Source organism: Macaca mulatta, chromosome 8, assembly GCF_049350105.2.
Source record: "Macaca mulatta isolate MMU2019108-1 chromosome 8, T2T-MMU8v2.0, whole genome shotgun sequence".
NCBI classification, from domain to species: Eukaryota; Metazoa; Chordata; class Mammalia; order Primates; family Cercopithecidae; genus Macaca; species Macaca mulatta.
The window spans coordinates 1,171,108-1,186,329 of NC_133413.1; the positions used below are offsets into that span (position 1 = coordinate 1,171,108).

At 49.5% G+C, this 15,222-nt stretch overlaps 2 long non-coding RNA genes across 2 annotated transcripts in view; both read left to right on the plus strand.

Annotated features, from left to right (window-relative positions):
• The first annotated feature begins 638 nt into the window (after nucleotides 1-638).
• LOC144330664 (uncharacterized) overlaps nucleotides 639-15,222 on the plus strand; it is a 35,894-nt gene continuing 21,310 nt past the window's right edge. The window contains exons 1-2 of the long non-coding RNA XR_013397007.1: nucleotides 639-1,153; nucleotides 3,854-3,907. This is a non-coding gene — a long non-coding RNA (uncharacterized LOC144330664). The remainder of the gene's footprint in view (nucleotides 1,154-3,853; nucleotides 3,908-15,222) is intronic.
• LOC144330665 (uncharacterized) lies at nucleotides 6,757-7,787 on the plus strand. The gene is made up of 3 exons (XR_013397008.1): nucleotides 6,757-6,894; nucleotides 7,140-7,305; nucleotides 7,619-7,787. It is a non-coding gene; the product is annotated as an uncharacterized LOC144330665 (long non-coding RNA).

Consider the following 15,222-nt stretch of genomic DNA (forward strand, 5'->3'; position numbering starts at 1 on the left):
AAGTCTAGAAACAATAGATGTGGGTGAGGCTGTGGAGAAGTCGGAACCGTTGGTGGGAATGTAAATTAGTTCAACCATTATGGAAGACAGTGTGGTGATTCCTTAAGGATCTAGAACCAGCAATACCATTGACCCAGCAATTCCATTACTGGGTATACCCTCAAAGGAATATAACTCCCTGGGCTGCAGATATTTAATGAATATCTATTATTTAATTTAACCTAGTATAACTTCAAGGTTTCAAGTTACTAACAAGAAACTCTTTTAGGCAGACATAACATTACACAAGACTAATCATCTCAAGTTATTTCCTTGTTAACTCCTTTAACCTTATTTGGCTAGTAAACCCAAGTATTACACTTAATGCTAAAAACTCAGAAGACACAGTGTTTTTATTATACTGACAATATTAAACTAATCTTATTTACCAAAGATTTGCTCAAGCCGTGCAAGCTCAAAAAGGCATTTGGAGTAGTTCCTATTCTGAGAGTTGGGAAATATTTAATTAGTATAAGTGCTCATTTATCTCTAAGTCAATTTCAATAGAACTCCTTGAAGGGATTCTTTGAGTCCCTCAAGAGTCCCTCTGAGGGCGGGGCCCTAAGTTCCAGAGACTGAGGGGTTGGGGTGGGAAGGGAAGGTCTGGCAGGTCGACGGAGGGTGGTCGGGCATGAAGGGTGCCTGCCAAGGGCTGCAGGGAGGGGAAGCAGGGAAAAAGAAGGAGTGCCCAGAACCTGGGGAGAGCTTCAGGTTCCAAAGAGGCTGGAGAAGCTCCACATGACCCTCAGCAAACTCCGGCCAGCAGGGAGGGGTGGGAGGTGGAGCACGCAGTCCACAGGGCTCAAGAAGGGGGTTCAGTCCACAGAAGCAGCCCTGGATCCAACAGAGAGAACAGGGGGCCTCAGAGAGAGAGCTGGGAGAAAGAAGCTTCCAGCCCAGGAGGCAGAAGAAGCCCCACTCAGTGTGCAGGGTTGGGAGAAGAGCTTCTAGCCCAGGAGGCACCATTCAAAGGAAAGCCAGCCTTAGCCCCGCTCCTGGAGCATGCGCGGACCCTGAGGAATCGAAGCCTGTCCCGACCTCCAGAGGACACTTGCCTGGAGCCTGACTCTCCAGTGAATCCCTTGAATCAGAAGCAAACACAGAGGCTTCAAAGGTGAGTGCTCAGGGGCCTGGGTGAGAGGTCCGGGGTCCAGTGGTGAACTTGACCTCATCCAAGATGTGGTTCCACAGCTGTCAATGGCAGAACGATTCCCCGGCACCTGTCAGAGCGCGGTGAGGAAGACCCCATTCAGGACTTCGCCATAGGTGCGGGGACCACCGAAATGGGGTTTTGCAGTGGGGGAGAGAGACTGGGCTCAACCCCAAATTTGACAAGGAAAAGCAGGAATCTATAGCCAAGGAACAGGGCCGGAGTCAGGGTTAGGGTTAGGCATCAGAGCAGGCTTCTTGCTGAAGACAGGTGGGGCCATCAGACATCACGTGGGGGTGGGGTGGGGTGAGGAACCCCATCAGGTGTCGAGGGTCAGGGGTTCCTACTAAACCAACTTCAGATTCTTGCTTAAATCAGTCTCTTGAGGACGTGTCCATGTGTAAGGAAAATAAATCTTGGGACCCCAAACTCATTAAGCCAAAGGGAGAAGTCCAGCTGGGAACTGGGTCACACAAAACTGCCTCCCCTTTTTGGTTCCTAAATAGGATGGCTACAAGGTGAAAAGCTACACATTTCCCACATATCTGGCCCACAAGGAAATCCCTAGGGAACTCCAAGATATTTACCCTAAATATCTTGTTATTTACCGTAAAAATACCCTAAAGCATTTTTGTTAGAGGTCACCATGGTAATGTCAATGGACAGCTTCTCATTACAGGTGCACTCACCCCTCTGCCCACCTGGCACAAATACACATCGGATTGCTCCCCTGCCCCATTTGTCTATATTATCTTACGTAAAAATGCAGATTCACTGAGCATACTTTCCCCCTATGCCCCCTCACATGAAAATTGTGTACTTCTCAATATCCTGCTCTTTCTTCTTTAAATGTGGAGCCCTCAAAATCATCTTCAGAAAAAGGCCTAGACCCGTCTCCCGGGCACACGTCAACCTTTGGCAAATAAACCTCCTAAAATGATTGAGACTTGCCTCATCATATTTCTTGATTGACATCCAAGGATAGGCATAGCTGAAAAAAAACTCAGGAGTCCAACTGGAGTTTGGTCAAGGAGAGAAGCTTTGTGAAATGCTATCCTGTATTTAAATAATTATATTTATATGCCTTTAAAATGTGGAAACTGAAACTCATAAACATATGCATTGTTAAAGTCTGTGACCTATAGTCACGACAAAGCAGTGGAGGTGAAGACCCTAGAAGGCAGCCAGCCTGACTGCAGATCCAGGCTCCAGCCACCAGCTTCAGGGCTTGGGTAAATCACATGCTGTCTCCGTGCCTCAGTTTCCTCATCTGTCAAACAGGAGTAATAGAAGCGCTTAGCCCATGGAGTGGCTGTGAAGATCTTAAAATAGTGTGTGGTTGTAGGAGGTGCTTACCAAGCCTTTGCTATGATTATTGATCTCTAGGGACTTGCAGTCACCCTGAGAGGCACAGCCATGCCTAGACTGGAAAACTGTTTTTGAACCACAGGGCCAGGAAGAGAGAGCTGGGGACAGGCCCAGCAGGGTGGGCGGGCGCAGAGCTATGGGCAGGGGCCTCTCTCCTCCCAAGCCCAGAGCTATTTCTCCTTCCTTCACTGGGAGCTGGCCAGGCCAAAGCAGGCTGAGCTCGGGGCATCCACACACCACCCACAGTACACGCTATGCACACGCATGCCACACAGCCCACACACGGCACACCCCATATACACACATGCCACACACACGCTCCATACACAACACATAACACAGGCACACGTACTCTACACGCACCACACACCAGCAATACTGGCAGGACGCAAGCCCGTCTCCCTCCGTGTGTTCCAGTCAGTGCCGGGGCCTAGGCCTGACCTCCTGCAGGGACAGGAAGTGGAGGAGGAGGGGGTGGTGCTGACCCATGGCTAGGTCCCCGTCCACCATGGAGTTTGCCTTTTGTGAAGATGTCAATGCAGAACATTTTTAAAGCAGAGACACAGCAGGATGCGTGACTGCAGTCTCAGGCCAACCTTCCTGCTTTCTCGGTGGCAAATTCCGAACCCCAGAGGAGTAAGGCCAGACCCGGGGGCAGGAAGTTGGACCCGCCCTCGCTGCTCCACGGTTTGCCCAGAAAAGCTCTGGGTGAAACAATGTGAGGAAGCTCAGGTATCAGTCAACAATGGCCTGGTCATTCCCAGCCCTTTTCAGGTTTACTGCTCCCTGGCTGAGGCCACTGGCATCTGCCTATTTTTTTCAATGATTCTATTTTTAAAGGTTTCTCCTTAGACAATTTGCTTGTCCCGTTTAGCAGTAAAATATTTGCTATAATGGTGTTAAAATATTCTATATCTTTTAAAATATATTGTGTGTGTTTTTTTCCTGCTTTAATGAATAATGCACTTCGTAATAGGCTACTTGGTAGCTAATGAAAAGCACAAAGTAACTAGAAATTCGCCAATCTGATAACCTAATAATCAAGCCAATCAACTTGGCACTTCGCCAAACGCAGGGAAAGCCCATGCTGCCTTTGGCCAACGCCTGGTGACTCAAAATTGTGATGAGACCCCAAGGCTCCCTTCCCTGCCCTCCCTCCAGCCACACAGCTCACAGGTGGCCCCCAGTCATCCCCTAGGATGGGGTCCAGCCTGGCTGGAAGTTTGGCTACTCTCCAATATCTCCTTTCAGGAGTAATCGCCTCCTCCACCTCCCCTCCCTCTCGTCCTCCCACAGACCAGCGGTGACCGGCGGTGACCAGTCTGAGCCCAGCCCGCCCGCCGCAGTAGGGTGAGTGCTGCACCATTCCTTCTTCTTCTTGGGGGCCACACAGCAGCCTCCATCAGCCCCTTCCCGGAGGCCTGCCAGGCAGGCTCTCCCTGAACCTCTCCAGCCAGGCTCCTCCAAACCCTCTCGCAACCAGGCCTCAAATTTAGACTTCTGTGTCACTTTTTCTAGAGGAACCCTGCTGGGCCGGTTCAGCCAGAATCCTCACCCCGAAGGGCTGCGTGCCCTGTGTCCGAGGAGGGCTCAGAGACCCCCAGTGAGGCAGGGCGTGTGCAGGGAAGGGAGTGGGCGCACACCCCCAGTTCGAGGTCTGAGTCTGCCCTGGGAAAGTGGCCCCCATGCTCAGCATGGTTCTGGCTTGGGCTGGTTGGCATCACGCCCAGGATGTTCCTACGAGGCCCCTTTGGCTTGGGCTGGTTGGCAGGTTAATGCTGGTGACAACCGGATCCCCAAAGTAGCTGCAGTCCATGCGCTGATTGGGAAATGTGGGAAGGACGGCGTCAAGATCCAAAATCACCTCCAAGCAGGTGTGAGCCATCCCAAGGTCTCAGGCCAGGCAGGGTCCTCACTAAGCTACCTATGCGAGCTGTTCTTCCTGGACCCTAGCCACAAAATCCCCAGGCAGGGACATCCAGACCCCAGAATATGATTTAGTCATTTATAAAAATAGTTTCCCCTAAAATTAAAGGAAAAAGACAACAAACTCTTAAAGTATAAGAATTAAATATGTGTTCATTTAAAAAATTTAAACAATGCTGAGAAAATGCCGAAATAAAGCAACGAACATTGATTCCTGCCGCTCACAGTTTGGGAGGCAGAATAATGGCTTCCCCCAAAATGTCCCTGTCCTAAGCCCCAGAACCTGTGACTATGTAAAAGAGGAAAGGGGGATTGTGCTTGCAGATGCAGTTAACGTCACCAACACTGATCTTAAAATATGGAGATTGTCCTAGATTATCTGGGTAGGCCCAACATAGCCACCAGTATCTTTAGGAGTGGAGGCAGGAGCGGAAGAGAGGACCAGAGATCTCGAGAAGGACTCAGGCAGCCTTGCTGGCTGCAGAGATGGAGCGGCCTAAGCCCGGGAGCTTGGGACCCTCTGAAGCCAAGAAGAGGAAAAGGAGCCTCCCGAAGCAGCCAGGCCTGCCAACACCTTGGTTTCAGCCCAGCGAGCCTGTTTCAGATTTTGACTTCCAGACCATAATTTGTTTAATTAACTTATTTTATTTCTTTAACATTATTTTAGCAGCAATACACACCTAGATGACATTCATTGCATTTGGGGAAACTTCATTCAGAATTTCTGTTTCAATGTTTAAGAACCTTTCTGTTCACTCTTTTTCTGCCCTTTAAAAAATTATACTCTAGGCCAGGCACAGTGGCTCACGCCTGTAATCCCAGCACTTTGAGAGGCTGAGGCGGGTGGATCAGAAGGTCAGGAGCTCGAGACCAGCCTGGCCAACATGGTGAAACGCCGTCTCTACTGAAAATACAAAAATTAGCTGGGCAAGGTGGTGCGCCTCTGTAATCCCAGCTACTTGGGAGGCTGAGGTAGGAGAATTGCTTGACTCCAGGAGGCGGAGGTTGCAGTGAGCTGAGATCACGCCACGCACTCCAGCCTGGGCAATAGAGCGAGACTCTATCTCAAAAAAAAAAATTATACTCTAAATTCAAATTTTTCATCCAGCCTTTTTCCATTTAACATCATGTAATAAGAATTTTAATAAGACATTAAAAATTCTCAGTAATACAAATCTGTGTATTTCTGTAGGAATGCTCCCAGCCAAGTTTCTCAGCACCATGACAGTGTCCAGATGGAGATAAGTGCTCCGTGATTTATTACAGCTCTGGCCACGCAGCCATCGTCCTCACAACTGTGTGTCCGGCTACACTGAGAGTCCCTGGAGTAGATGCCTCTCCCTTGTTCATGTTTGTGCTCAGAGCTAGGACCTTTCAGGAAGCAGGTACTCAAAACAGACAGGCTGACTGAACAAATTTAAATGGATCCATTCACAAAGCAACTCACCTCACCATGTCCCAAGGTCTTTTCGAAAGATCCTTGCCCATTAAAAATGAGATTCTCTTAGAAAAGCAGTATTTGACCTCGTCAAGGAGGTGGCGTTCTCACGGGTCTGATGCCCATGGAGTCCCTCCCAGAGGAGCATGGGTGACCGCCCTGCATGTGGCTGACGCGGGTGGTCAAAACAGACAGGCTATAATTTCACTGATTGATAAGAAGGACTTTAGGGCTGGGAGTGGTGGTGCATGCCTATAATCCCCACACTTTGGGAGGCTGAGACGGGGGATTGCTTGAAGTCAGGAGTTCAAGATCAGCCTGAGCAACAAGTGACTCCTCTCTCTACAAAAAATTAAAAAATGAGCTGGGCCTGGTGGAGCACACCGACAGTCTCAGCTACTCAGGAGGCTGAGGCAGGAGGATCACTTGAGCTCAGGAGTTCAAGGCTGCAGTGAGCTACGACTGTGCCACTGCACTCTAGCCTGGGCTACAAAGTGAGGCCTCATATTAAAAACAACAACAACAAAATACTGTTTCTGACTAGGTGTGGTGGCTCATACTTGTAATCCCAGCACTTTGGGAGGCCAAGGCGGGCGGATCACCTGAGGTCAGGAGTTCTAGATCAGCTTGGCCAACATGGTGAAACCCCATCTCACTAAAAATATAAAAAATTAGCTAGGTGTGGTAGTGCACGCCTGTAATCCCAGCTACTCGGGAGGCTGAGGCAGGAGAATCTCTCGAACCCAGGAGGCAGAGGTTGCACTGAGGCAAGATCATGTCACTGGGTGACAGAGGAAGACTCTGTCTCAAAAAAAAAAATTACTGTTTCCATTCTGCGAATTGGATGAATATATTTTGTTAAGATGAGCAGGTTCAGAAACACAGAAAAATACGTCATATCCAAAACACAGTACACCGGAGAGGACGTAAAGCAAGTACACGGATGGAGCTGCGCCCCTGCCCGCTGTCACAGGTAATGTGGTTGCCTGCAGTGTTTTAAAGTGTGACTTGAATCATGAACTTTTGATGGGCTAGTGAGATTCGCTGAGGGTTGGTTGATTTGGGGGCTTTTTCCTCAAAACTGCACGTAGCAGCTTGGAGTGTATATGCTGGTTGGCCAATTCATCCCCAGATATTGTGGATCATAGACACCAAGAGAATATGTGACACTTTGAGAACAGAAAACACATCAACACCAAATGCCTCGCAACACCACAGGTGTCCAGGGCAGCAGCAGAAGCCAGGGTGCCCAGTCTCGGGGCAGGAGCCGCATGGACGTGGACAGGCCGAGGCATCCACAGCTGGCTGAGGCGAGGGAGCGGCGCCGTCCCTGCGTTTGCAGGAGACACATGGCCAGGCTGAGGAGCAGGAATAAGAGGCCCAGGTGGGCCTGACGGGGCAGGGGCGGCTCTCCAGGAGCTGGTGCACTGTGGGACTGGAGGGGGCACTGAACTTTCTCTGCTGACCTGAAGCTACGGGCAGGGACACATGTCCGGGCAGGGTCATGTGAGGACATTGGGGCTGCTTGTCACAGGGGCCACTGCTTGGCCTCTGGGACCTGTTCCTGGCGCGCGTGGCCGGCCCTCCTGCCCGGCGGGGGCTGCTTCCCCGGCTGGCTACTCTGCATCGGGGGCCTGAATTCTATTTTTACAATTGACTGGTCCCTTGTCTGTCTGTGTATTCGGTCTCCCATCTAGGAGCAGGGGGTGTGCCCTGTCTCAGGCCTGGCTGCAGAGGAGTCACAGGCCCTGGAGCCCGGTCTGGGAAGAGGGTGCTGGCAGACACTTCAGTCTCTTCTTTCCTCGTCGCGTAACCCAGCTCTGCCCAGAGCCCCTGCCCTGGGCCGACAGAGGCTCATCCCAGCCTGCCCTGGGCCGACAGAGGCTCATCCCAGCCTGCCCTGGGCTGACAGAGGCTCATCCCGGCCAGGAGCCAGTCAGGCCCCTCTTGCCACACCCACGCCTACGGCAGAACGGCTGCCTCACCCACTATCTCCACACTCTTGGGATTTGGGGCACGAAGAACCATGCGCAGCCCGTCAGGAGCCTGCGTTATTTTAAGGTGAACTCTTGGGAAACAGCTGGGGAACTGCCTCTTCTTACTCTTTAAAAACCTACTGGTAACTGCTGCTGACTGAAGTGTGTATTCAGGGCACCTCAGATCTCTGCTCCTGGGTTGCAGACTCAAGCATGGCTCAAATAAACCCTCTACTTAGCTTAATTTTGCATCAGCTTCTTCCATTCAGGCTGACACAGGCAGCACCACCTCCAGGTCTCTTGCAAAGAGCAACTGCAAACACCCCTGTTCTCTGGGATGAGAGGCATGGAGCTCCCTGCCTGACGCTGCCTCCACCCTCACCGCAGTCTGAAGAAGGCTGGACCAATGGCTGGTAGACAGGAATTCTGCACCAACAATGGATCTTGGGGGCAACGTGAAAAGCAGATTTCTGACATCTGAAAGGGAAGATTTTCCAGTTGTAAACCAAAGGTAACATCCTAAGCTCTCCCATTATACGCCGTCCCAGTGGAGGGCAGCCACGGCTGACCAGCACTAACTCCAAAATGAGTAAGAACAGACCCTCTGTGGGGACCAAACTCCAACCTGACTCTGGAGCAGAACCACATGACATAGCCGGTCCTGAAGGAAATCAAAGTATTTCACTCCAAAATGTTTCCTTGACATATTTTGATATGGCCCTGCAGAGCCTTTTGTGGGGGAAATTTGCATCTGTAGCGAGTCTCCATTCATACTGCCAGGCCTTTCCCAGATCCAGGAGAGCTGAATCGAGCCTGACACCTTTGAGGTTGGAAAGGAGACATTTTCCATCCTTCTCTCGGAAGGCTACTATCTGGAAGCTTCATCTACACAAGAACCTCGGCTTTCACAATCCCCCTTATCTTTTTATTTATTTATTTATTTTTTGAGACAGAGTCTCGCTCTGTCACCCAGGCTGGAGTGCAGTGGCACAATCTCGGCTCACTGCAACCTCCGCCTCCTGGGTTCCCACCATTCTCCTGCCTCAGCCTCCTGAGTAACTGGGACTACAGGCGCCGCCACCACGCCCGGCTAGTTTTTTGTATTTTTAGTAGAGATGGGGTTTCACCATGTTAGCCACGATGGTCTCGACCTCCTGACCTCGTCATCCGCCCACCTCGGCCTCCCAAAGTGCTGAGATTACAGGCATGAGCCACCGCGCCCGGCCCCCTTATCTTAATACAAGCATCTCTTTCTGCTGACTTCCTCTTTAGACAAAGCTTTATTATTTCTACCAACCGCCAATCAGGAAATCTTTGAATCCACCTCTGACCTGGATGCCCCCCTTCAAGATGTCCCACCTCTTTAGGCTAAACCAAGGTACACCTTCCATGTATTGATTTACGATTTTACCCACAATTCTTGCCTCTCTAAAATGTATGAAACCAAACTGTAATCCGGCTGCCTTGGGCACATGTTCTCAGGACCTCTGGAGACGGTTCCCTGGGCCGTGATCACACTACTGGCTGAGAATAAACCTTTTTAAATACTTCACACGGTTTGGTTTTTCAGCTAACACCGGGAAACACCGGTATGGCCCTAACTGCCAGGACACCCTGCCGCTGGCCTGTGAGGGGAGCGGGTGGGGATTTAGGCCAGTGGAAGCCTGGCTTGGCATACTTTTGTTACACGAAAAGGGTCCCCATTCAGACTGCAAGAGAGGGTTCCTGGATCTCGCACAAGAAAGAATTCAGGACGAGTCCACGGTGCAAAGTAAAAGCAAGTTTATTAAGAGAGTACAGTGGTGAAAGAACAGCTATTCTGTAGACAGAGCAGGATGTTCCCAACAGTGAGGGGAGGAACGCGTCCACCCTAGGTACAATGCTTGTTTATGTATAGGATAAAAAAGGTCATGGGGAGATGTGCTCTGCTACAAGGGTTTGTGATAAAGTATTAATTTTCTTAATTACTATATTTTGCAAGAATTCTTATGATTATCTTTAAAGCAAAATTAGGAACGCCTTTGTTCCCAAGATATCAGGATATTAGGACACTCTCAAGCCTGGGTCTGTTTAGTAAACATTAATCTGTTCCCTTCGTGGTAAACATCTAGAGGCCAGGAATGCCTTTCTTTCCGGGAATGCAGCTCAGCGGGTCCCAGCCTCATTTCCCAGCCCTCACGCAAAATGGAGTCACTCCAGTTCAAAAGTCTCTGACGCTTTGATGTTAAGTAGCTAAACAGGCAGTGTTCTAACAGAATTGCAGTGCTTGAGGAAAAGTGCAAGACCAAGTGTGTTTGCAGCTTACAGTCATTCTTCTAAACGTTTCCTGTGTGAATATAAAAATCCACTCACAAGTTTATAAAACAACCAAGATCCGGTTACAGATCAAACAGCTCTCCTTCCTGTAAGGGAAAAACATTCCAAGAGTTCTTCCTTCAGGAAGGAAGGGGGGGCTGGGGGCACAGGTGAGAAAGGTGCGGGCATTCCTAAGTCCACGGCTCACCTTCACGCTTAGTGCTGTTTCTGTCCACGCTTTGTCCTTGTCCTAAAAAGTCTTATTCAGTTGTAAACTAAACCCTTTCTGAATGAAAACAGAAAAAGCCCAGTCATGTTTTCACACAATCAGCAATTTAAATTTAAAATTAAAAATAAAATCTCCACAAAAACATGCCCACAGATTTTACACTCGTGCTGAGGAGACAGGAAATGTTCTCAGAGGTCAGCTCACTATGATGTGGGGGGTGTCATGTGGAGTCAGTAGATTACAGAGGCACCGAAGACGCATTAAATGTGGAAATGCCCAAAAGGAGAGAGAGCATCCAAGAGGGGAAGCAGGCCTGTCCCGGAGGGCCCCGGAAAGGCAGGCATCCTGGGAGCCAGGGACAGGCCAGGCCGAGGCCTTGATGGGGTCCATGCACTCGGTCCCTGGTTGATGCACATCAAGGAGGCCCAAGCGCTTGGCACGTCTCTCAGAGGCACCTTCTAGAGAAAAGGTGTTTGCAAAGTACACTGAGGCCTTGAGACATAAAATGAAAGGAAGATCACAGAATGCAATTAAGAGGACCCGGCGCCTGTGGTCTCCCAGCGACCCTGGAGGTTCACGGAGATGCAGTCGAGCCAGTCACTAAAACCGTGCGCAAAGGCAGAAAGCAAAAAAAAAAAAAGAAAAGAAAAAGAAAAAGCAAACAAACAAACAAACAAAAAACCCCCCAAAATAAAAGCACAATCATTTGCTTTCGTCTGCCTGCCACGCCTGCTGTCTTGCGTGGCCACGGAACAGAGGAGCCTGCGGCAGCCCCAGTGCAGCCCCTGCCTTCCTAGAAGCTTCCCTCCGCCACGGCAGCTGCTCGGAGCCTCCTCTCCCTGAGATCACAGCAGAGGCAGAATTGTGGGTGCCTCCATCCTGTGCGTGCCACAAGCCTCTCCAAGACTGGGCCTACATATCGGGGATGATGCCCTCCTAAAGCCGGGGCTCCCCGAGGTTTCAGCCCCAGATGCTGGGGGCCCTGGGAGCTCTGGTTCCACAGGGACACACTCACACTTACCACGTTTGCATCGAGAGCTCTGGTTCAGAAAATAGAATCATTATGCACAGAGGCTGAGTGGGTTTTTGGCATCCAATTTTTTAATTGGCTTATTAAAATGTATGGTGCTTTAAAAGGAATTACTGGCCCTCTCTTACTGCCCTGTCACATCATGTTCCCAGAACAGTGACTGCTGGGTGTGTGGCTGGAGCAGCTGCAGCCCTGGCCCTGTTACAGATCGTCCAGCCCCCATCCAGGCCCACTGGGTCAGACACTCGAGCAGGGCCTGGAGTCTGAGTTTTCCTAACCCCCAGCCTACCCCCCAGGTGGTTCTGACACCGGGTCAAATGTGTAAACTGAAAAAGGACCCGAGACAGGTCTCAATCAACTTAGTTTGTTTTGCCGACATTAAGGACTCACCCGTGACACAGCCTCAGGAAGTCCTGGGAACGTGTGCCCAGGCGGTCGGGGCACAGCTTGGTTTATACATTTTAGGGACACAGGAGTTACAGGCAAAGACCTGAACCAATACCTGTAAGGTATACATGGCTTCAGTCTGGAAACGGGGAACAACTCAAAGTGGGGGTTTCTGGGTCACAGGTATATTGAAATATTTTCTGATTGGCAACTGGTTGAGTTACTATCTAAAAACCTGAAATCAATAGGAAGGCAGGCCTGGGTTACAATAAGCGGTTGTGGAGATCAAAGTTTTATCCTGAAGATGAAGCCTTGGGGTAGCAGGCTTTGGAGAGAACGGGTAGTAAATGTTTCTTGTCTGTCTTAGGTCTAGTGCTGATGTTTGTGAGGTGCACCTGACCCCCACTTCCCATCATGGCCTGAACTCATTTTTCAGGATAATTTGGAATGCCTTTGCGGAGGGTCTGCTAGCTGCATGGGGGGCTTACAATTTTATATTTGGTTTCCGCAAGTGACAAGCATCGTTGTGCTACATCATTCACCTTTCACAGAGGGGTCACCTGGCTGCCCAGAGGTCAAACAGCCGTGTGGGGACCAGACCTGCGAACGCCCAGACCTGTGATCTTCTGACGGTGTTCACAGTGTGGCCCTCTGAGAAGAGCAGGCAGGTGACTCCAAACCACCAATCCATGAGAACAAACGTGCCTCACGATGTGATAAGTAATTGATACTATTTATTATGATAGCTGCTTTTCTGAAGAAGAGGCTGTCGGGAATACCTGTAACTTCCTAATGTTTTATCCGTGTACTTGGGATTTGTCCAAGAAGGACTTTCTAGTTCACACAATTAAAACAGTCCACAGAACAAAACCAAATAGAGTGAATGAACATCTGGGTTGATCCTGTTGAGCAGCCTGCCACGGTACACTGTTATCTCATTCTAAATGAGATACCAGTTTTCCTTATGGATGCCTAAGAAGGAAACGGAATTTCTCTTATGTCCAGTTTCTGAAATTAGGAGTAAGGTACCTTAATTTATGCCTAGAATGATTAAAACCAAGGATGCTTAGCCAATTACTGAGTGAATATGCCTATTTATGGGAGAGGAATTGAAAGATATAATTCTCAAGAAAACGTGGAAAATCTCCACATCCATGAATGACAAAACAAAGCATAGCTGACCCAGTGGAGACCCAGCCACTGAGGATACTTTCTGAGCGTTCACTGATGTCTGTAAACTGAACTCTGCAATTGGAAACCTCTCACATTGCCCTCAAACTGGCAAAATTAGAAATCAAAAATAATTATAAAACAGTTCATGAGCATTTAGATTTTTGTATTCCCCTCAATAATCAATGAGGAGGCAAGAAGTAGAATGCGGACAGGCAGAGCTGGGTGAGAATCCTGGGGGTGGTGCAGAGGCAGGGCCAGAACACGGTCGCCCGCCACACCGGCTGGGTCAGCACCCTCCCGGCCTTACGGCTGGGCCACACTGGCTTTCGCACAGTGCAGGCAGCAGCCGGTATGAAGCCTGTGGTGCTCTCTCCTCATCCTTCTGTCCTTCCTCCTTCCGTGAACTGGGCTGTGTTGGTCTGGGGAGGAATGTAGTGTTAACAAAGTGCAATTATTACTAAAATCTCTGATCCCTAGATTTCTCCAACAAATAACTCTGAAAGAGGGAGAGAGCAGAAGGAACCATTCACTTTGTGAGAAAGGAGAAGAGGGATTTGTTTTGTGTACAGATGGAAATCTCTGCATGAGAAAACAAGCTTCAGCGTAGACCCAGAGGCCAGGAGCCCTCTCAGACCCGAGGATTCCTTATCGGGGCAGGAATGGAGTCATTTTACAGCCCCTTCCCTCCGTTCCTATTTCCTGGAAGGAAATCTGGTCTCAGGCTTTGAAGCCTGTTCAGATGTTGGTGAAAAATAGCTGAACTCCGGCTGCTTGTTTAAAGACAAGAACGGCAGAGGGGAAGGAGTTTAGATAATGCCCAGTAATCTGTTCTCTGAAAGAAAAAGATACTTTCATAGAACAAGAAGAGAACAAAATGAATGCACCAAAGGTTAATAGCTAGCTGCCCATCTGCCGCCCCCGCAGGAAGTTTTACTTTCCAAAAGGAACTTCTGTGTCATATCCAGAAATCTCTTTTATCTCAATAGGTAAATTTTGTCTCCAAAAGGTTGAATATTGTCTTGCTTCCTTTCCTAGTGTAAAACAAATCTTTTTCTTAACACAACTGCATTAAAAAGTATCTTTAGTACTTTGTAATGATCTCATCATTCTCCAATCACACTCAGTGTAATATTGTGACTAAAAAATTTTCCCCCTTTTCCTCTTAGTCCAGGGATCCTGTCAGAGAAAAATAATTCCTGCCTGTTTTGAAATCCGTGGGCACCAATTTGGAACCTGGGTAATCACTGACCTGCCACTGGGCTTGCTGGTGACCCAGCCAAGTGAGAGCCAGGGCGCACGGCAGGAGACGGCCCTGCAGCCGGGCACTGACTTCTTTCAGGCTGACCTTAATGTGACTTAATTTAAGGGTCAGAATTACATACAGAAGGAGTCACTAGTATCAGTGCAGAAACGAGAGAGAAAGAGGTGGGAACTACTTTTTCTTATTGGAAATAGTTTAAAATTACACCTAAGTGCTGCCAACTAGCCTGGCCCCTTCGTGCCTGTGACGCCCTCTCAGCCGCTGGCTCCCTTCTCCCAAGACGCTGACATGGCTTCCTTGACGCTGACGTCAACCCAGGAAACACTGACGACTTGTTAACGGTTTTGGTGGAACAGGGTCCTCTTGCCGCTGGCACTTCTGTAGCAGGAGGGAGAATTGTATGTTCTGGTGTTGGCCTAATTGTTACTAAAAGTGCGGCTGCAGATAAGGAAACCTCAGAGGCCTGCTTTGCAGCTGAGATGACAGCATGATATTATTTCGAAAGAAACCATACCCGAATGAGGCTCCACGAATACAGACTCAGCAGTGGGCAGCGGCACGGCCCGAGCTGCAAGGAGCACAAGGAGACCACAACTCCATCATTGAAAGGCCAGTGTTTTAGGGTTCTGCACGCGTTTATTAGTTTTGAATCAGTCACTCATCCATTAACAACAGTTTATGAGGAGCCTGACTTGCCCCAAGGCATGCTAAGCCCCACTGGGTTGGTTTCCTATTCCCGGAGCCACTCCCAGCCTGACGAGCACCGACACAGGCCCTGCATTGGAGCTGGCCATGGCGAGGGGGCGGCCACTGCTCCAGGAGCGAGTCCAGGAGGCCAAACAGTGACCCCTTAGCAGTCGCTGCCCCATGCAGCCAGGACTTGACTCATAACCAATACCTTCCCTGATTTTTTGGTTTTTTTGAGACAGAGTTTCACTCTGTTGCCCAGG